Below are 7054 nucleotides of genomic sequence, written 5' to 3'. Positions count from 1 at the left end.
ATAATCTGGGCCCGTCAATCTAACTTCAGTGTGATTGGTCCAGAGGGATAAGCAACCGACTAATTTCAAGGTTTGTATCCTGGAAAGTCCCTTCCTTACATATCCTTCTTCGGGAACGGCCTTGTCAGGTGGGTAATGTTGCTTTGCATAATGTTATTAATTGAGTGATGGATTGCTTATAAAATGATATCAATGAAAGCTTTCATTGGCTTACATGAGCCAAGTCAAATTTTGTTGCAAGGGGTAAAACGAAAAGCGGGGTATGTATGTCTATCGTCTTTTTCAACAAATCTATCAGTCAAAAATCAAATGCTTCGTGTGTGTGCGTCATAACTTAAAAACTTAAGGGGTTTTGCAAAACTTTTCCAACTATAGCGCGTCTAGAAGGAAAAGGAAAAATGCAGAAAATGTGAGAAATCGTACCGCTAAAAATCCAAAGAGAAAAGTGAAAAATATAGGAAAAACACACTATAATAAATAGCTTTAGATGATGGAAGTAATCAAAGTATATTTTATTTTCTTTGATACGTTTTTATTATAGTCATTAACAAATTCTTACATTTACCCAATAAATAATATTCAGAAACAGAGAACGATAGTTTTTTTTTTACAAATGTTATACATTTAAGTTAAAAATTTATTAATTTATTTTCTTAAATCGAATTAGCCACCGAACCGAGCAACTTTCCTATGTTTTTTCATGTTTTTTTGAATAACTCAAATTTCATTTGGTTTGCCCGAGTTTTGTTATTTTCCCTTTACCACGGTGTTTTTCTTTGATTTGTTGTTATTGTTCTAGTTATTGTTGTTGCCGTCATTGCGAATTGTTTGCGCTGCTCGCGTTTTCCTCAGTTGCGGTTCAACGCGCCCGCCCACCGCCTCCTTTTTCGCCTTTACGCTTTCCCGCTTTCTCCTCACCATTTTCATCATCATCAAAGACAACAGCAACAAGCAATTTCTGAGCGCGGCGAAAACTTTCGCCCAAAAAAAAAGTTTTTCTGCACATGCCAATGGAGGCGAAAAAGGGTTCCACATGCGTGCAGGTGCACTCATCTATGTGTGTGTAAGTTTGGTTTAAGTTTTTAGCATACACCTCAAGACATAGCGGCCAAGGAGGCGGAATGGGCGTGGCAGATCGGCGGGGCAAAGTAACGCCAACGGTAGCGGCTCGAGCAAGCGCGAATGGCAAAACTTGCACAAAAGACCAGCAGTCAGACAGCAGTCCAGAAATGCATGGAAAAAAATCAGTATACAGACATACACATTTAATTATTTATTACAAGGCATAAACATATAAAGCTATTTTAATTAAAGTATTTCTTACGTTAAGACTATACTCTCAAAATACTATTTTTAAATACAAGTAAACGAAAGCAAGTCTGTAAGACTTCTTTTTCAAATTTTCATTGCCGTTAGTAATTCAAATGCACTTTTAATTTTGCTAAGCAAACAAGGCGTCTGCCCTTTTTTTCTCCCAGTGCACGTGCGCGTGTGTGGGTGTAGCTGCGTGCCAGGCACACCTTGAGGAAAATTGTGCGCATAGCCCGCAAGCAGACATTGGTTAACAAACTTTTCAACTACCTAACGCACATACTCGCACACATGCGTGGCCTGAGAAATTATTATAACACGCCACGTTGGCAACCTTTTCATATGCCAACAACTTTGGACAGGACGAGGGCGAAGTTGGTTGGGAGGAATCTCCGGATCTCCGGCTACCCGGCTCACCGGGCTCTCGCCAAGTCCTGTGTAGATATAAAATTATGCGCGTTTATTCGTAAATTAAGTGTGCTGGGGCTGTTGCTCTTTGAAAGTTTGAAAGCAAATCGCTGGCTAACTTGGCCAAAAAGGGAGCGCATTGGGTTGTAACCGCGGCGCATGCATCTTGTGCGGTTGGAGCGGGTGTGGCACGTGCCTGGGTGATTCCCTTGGGACAGGATGTTTATTAAAAATGCACAAGTCCTAAGTGGTCATGTCCATCGATAGCCGCAGCCATATTAAATTTATTTAACAAGGTTCTAAAAATTACACTGCCCGTAGGCGGAGTGCTCTCCAACCTCCCTTTCCTTTGGACGTAAACCAGATGATAAGCAAGTGTCTCAGTGGATGGAAACATATTTTTATCACTCCTGGATATATTATTAAAGAATCCACCAGACAGAAATTTTAATGATTTACTGTGTTATTTGCCTTTCAAGCAACATCTTAAGCAGTCTAAATTATAACTATCTTAATCTTTATGAGCTCCTTCCTTTCATGGCTTCCCACCCAGATGATCAGTTTTCCGCATTTAGTTTTCTGTAATCGATATAATCAAAGGTTTACCCAAGACGGTGCCCTCCTCAAACGATAAGTGTGGTAATACCAAGGGATGGAGGAAAGTGCTGCATCGAGTGCAACATTGGAGGAGGCAAACCCAATGGGGCAGACACCGCAAAGTGGAGATGTGGCAGAGCTCCGATCCCGAAACTCGGCAAAATTCAGCTGCAGATGCCAAGCGAAGCGCAGCGCACACAACATTATTGGCAGGTGGAAACAGCAGCCGTACAGGTAGCTCAAGGGGGCGTGGCAGGGCGGACGCTTTGAAGCGCGCTAAAAATTTTCAGATTTTCGGAACATAACATTTTACGGTTTCACGGTTCATTGCCACATGCAGGAAAAGTGAAAGATATATTGCCATACAGGTGCAGCTCACTTTCAATGGGTGTGTTTGTTTCAGGCAGAGAGAGAAAAAAAGTGTGCCGGACTTCATTTACTCGAATCTTGTAAATGAAGTTGTCTCTTAAAATATCTTTTATAAAATTAATAAAAATATTTAAGTCAAAAATTGTCAATGCATTTTCGAAAACCAAATGAAACTTAAATGTTTTGTGTGACTGAAATCAAAAGAGTAAGCGTAGATTTTGTAAGGAAAGTTATAAAAAAGGTTTTTTCTACAACGCTACATTTATTACAACTATTAACTTTTAGTAGCCTAGAGAAATACACTGTATTTGTAACAATTTTCAAGTGCATCAGAGCACATATGAAACCGATACCTCTCGTTTAGACGCCCAGCAACCGTTTGAGGAGTTCGAGAAGAGGGTGTTGGCAGGATAACTTTTGGGTTTCCCTTGATTTTGTTGTTGTTAAGCTTCCACGAAATATTTTAAGCAGTTTGGAAACTGCTCATGTATATCACAAGAGTTCACATATCACGCACACAAGCGCCAAACGGAGTGGGGGTCAAATTTGCCCATATATCGATGGAACTCTCGCTTTTGTTTGGATTTTGTTCGCTCTTTTCGCAGGTTTTCATGCGCTGTTTTTAATTCTTTTTTTCATCACCTAGTATGGTCGTCGTCGCTAAGCCTTTTGATTTCGGCTCTAAGCGTATCGGATTTTCGCATATTAATTCATTTAAATTGTTAGCAGAGTTTTAACGTGTCGTTTTTTGTGGGTTTTCAGCGCGAGTTTTATGCAGGTGTTTTTATGCGGTTTCTTGGCTGATGGAATTTACCCCAGCTCAGTTTCGAATCAATCAATTTGCACTTTTAATGATTCATTAATGAGGAAACTGAATTTAATTGCGCCAATAACAGGAGCTTATTGATTTTTATAAACGCGACTGGTTTTTCTTTATTAGCCTAATGACTAATGGCAGCAAGTTATTTTCGATAATTCTTAAAACTGCCCTTCTGGTTTAGTTGCCTTGTGCCACTCCCTAAAATGTGAATATCCTCCATCATATTGATAATTTATGTTTATTGCTTATGCAAAGCGCAAATTCCAATAAGCGGCAAATCAAACAAATTGCTGAAAAGTTTCTATCCACGAGAAAATGGCAGGGTCATCCCCATTTTATGGGGAAAGAAGCCACTAAGCTAATGGCATTTGGCTCGTTGATAAGCCGCTCGACCTCCAAAATTAGCAAACAATGTGCGTAGTCTTAAATGCCTTTGCCTTCGCCCTCCTCCTTCGCCACTTGCATTTATTGTTTTTCATTTTGGGTTTTCCGCAGAGGTGAAAATTGTGTGCGAAAAAATCGTACGTGCGTGAAAATGAATGGCTAGGGAGCCCAGTGTAATTGTCCGGCAATGGCATGGGAAAATGCTTTCCGAGATGGTTGCGGTTCCAAAGAGATTGGCGATGTTCGCGTGGAGTTTTCCCGCTGGCGTGTGGTCAGGTGTTTGTCAGAGATATGACCGTGCCCCCTCGTCCATATGATTTAATGTTAATCACATTTAATGGGGGCGTCCAGTGGAAAAAAGAATGGAAGGGAGGGAAAGCGAAGAGAAGTGGACGGTCGTATTGAAAATAAAAGCTCGTAAATTAAATTTAACACCAGCGAATCGCAATGAATAGCAAACAAAATTGTAGACAAATATAGGGAATTTAACCAGAAGTTGAACAAAACTTAAGTTTAGATATAAATAGAACAATTTTAATTTTAAAAATTTTTTTAAAAATAAGCTTAAGCCTACAATCCAACAATACAACTTATTGATTTCAATTTATAAATGTTTTCACTTCCTAATTTCATATATTTTTTTCCTGGAGGTATATAAATTTTAAAATTTATAGTACAAGTTTCTTTTTAATCCTTGCAAACTATTTTTTTTCATGTACAATGCTTCATCATACTTACTTGGAGTCTAGCCCCAGGAAGGGTGTGAAAAATAGGACCGCTCACAATGGCCAAATGATGCCGCTACTGGGCTTCCCCTCAACTTTTCCATCTGCCAGACTAGGCCCATAAATTTTTACTAAGCACACGCAGTGCGCTCTCCATTGGCGTGGTCTGTACCATGGAATCGTGGTTCCCTTGCTGGCTTGGTCATCTATTTCCCTGGCCTGAAAGATGTGTCTACGTCTGCTGTCCGTTGTTTTTTTCCTCGTTTTTTTATCGTTTAATTAAAATTCGCAACACGTAAATCCATTTGAGCCGCTGCTGCAATCTTTACTTTAACCTTAAGGCGGTCGAATCCCAATCCCGGTCCCAGTCCCAGTCCAGCTTTCCCGTTTCCATCTGCCATTGCCGAGTGTTGTGTGTGTGGTAAATCCTGTTTTTCTATTTTGTTGCCCTATAAAACCACTTTACACAATTTTCGTCTTTTGTTTTTCGATTTTCTTCATGTTGCTCTGCGGCAATATCTTCTTTCGTTCCTCTAATGCTCTTATTGAAATTAAGTTCTTTTCAAGCTACTGAATGGTTGGTTTTGGGAGGTTGGAATAAAGTGGATCGAAATATTCCCAAGTCTTGGAAACTAATCATATACAAAAATATTTGTTAAGATGTTTTGTATATGTGAAATACTTTAATTATTAATTATAAGAAGAATTCATTTTATACAAGTTCTGTTTCCGAAAAAATAAGAGTATTGCAAGGTCCTTATTGAGGAAAACATATATCCGTTTTGATTTCGCTGCTTGTTTTGCAGTCGTTGGCTCTGGTGCTGTTGGCCAGCTGAAGCCCTGACTTTTACCAATTATTGCTAGTGCCGGGGCCAGCCAGCGAATTAGCCTTTGTTGGGCAACCAATCAACCGGCGACCAGGGTTCTCATCCCTCTGGTATTTTTCTCTGTGTACTTCCCCCTTCGTTAGCCGCTGGCTTTTCATTACTTTTCTATCAACGTACTTAGGCCATTGTTGTGCAGTTATTTAGCACAATCAACACCCGATGCCGCTGATGGTGAGTGCCCCTGCCCCGATTTCATTTCCCCCTTTGTCTTAGCATCCTGGCTATGCAGGGATATCCTGCTACTTGGGAGAGAGCTTAGTAAATTTTATCAATGGCAAACATTTCTCTGCCAGTGGCCCGCTGGCATCCTGATGGGTAAGGAAGGTTTCACCTGAAGGCAAGATCCTTTGTTCATTTACGTTTCACTGGAGCTGCACACAAAATTAATGGAAATTGCTCTGCACAATGTACGAGGCAATCCAACCCAGTCCAAGCAAAAATGAGCAGCAGGACAGAGCTATTAAAAAATTAACAAATAGCCGGACTGAAAGTGGCAAACTGAAACTACAAGCAGGCCTGACTTGAAGGCATTCCATGTAATTGTTGCATGTCCTGCCTTCGCCTGCGATTGCATTCAATTGGAATTATCTATAAATGGGCGAGAGGAATAGGGACTGAGGCATCGGAACTGGGTGCGATAAAAGACTAGCCAGGAGCTGGGTGTTCGGGGATCTTGTGGGCTCCCGGACAAGTTGTTAAGCGCACGACTTGGTCCAGAAATTGTGTGGAATTAAGTAAGGAATTAAGGGCAGTTGAAAGGTTGGATTAGATTTTAAGTTACAGGTACGGTTAGCCTAGTAGGTTCTTGAGTGAGTGTCTGTTTGCGACTCAATAAAATTTGAATTGACCGATTCTATGAATGCACTAGCTGTTTAATCAATATCTTATGTGTAGAATTACAAAGTTTATAGGTTCTTCAATTTTTATTTCGATTACTTCATTAGTTTTTACATATCCATACTTACGTTTTCTTATGTATTTTGCTTTATATATATTTAAGATTAAGTATGGTGATTACTTCTTCGACATATTTGTTAATACTTTTCTTAAAAAAACAAAGTTTTCTCATCCAGCACTCATTTAGCTCGTCGGGTAATTTCGATTCACTTCAACATGTTTCTTTCTTAATTTTCTCGCTACTTTTTGATTAGTTTTAAATGAGTTTTGCTGCCGGCAGTGCTTCACTTAACCCGATGCCATCCTAACCGTTCACCTCCCTTCAGGCCCTGATTGATATTTACGCGCTTCGCCTGATTGAAGTGTAATCAGCAGGCAGTCAGTCAGCGATTCAGTCGCTCCTTCACTCAGTCAATCAATCGGAGAAGCTGCGGGCCATGTATTAGCAGCTGAATGAAATGTAAGTGAGCAAATCGTAATTAAAATTGCGCCCATCAGCGCCAAGAAGGGCAAAAACAAAGCTGCAGAGGCGCGGGGCGGGCGTTACAGGAACAATCGAGGCGGCAAAGTACGCTCGAGGACACAAACAATATGCATTAGGGCTGAACGCTGTGGGGGGCGTGGCAGAGTGGGTCGCGAAGCGGTAGAGGGAACGG

This window comes from Drosophila mauritiana, chromosome 2L, assembly GCF_004382145.1.
Source record: "Drosophila mauritiana strain mau12 chromosome 2L, ASM438214v1, whole genome shotgun sequence".
Taxonomy (NCBI): Eukaryota; Metazoa; Arthropoda; class Insecta; order Diptera; family Drosophilidae; genus Drosophila; species Drosophila mauritiana.
Note: the sequence above shows the minus strand (reverse complement) of the source record.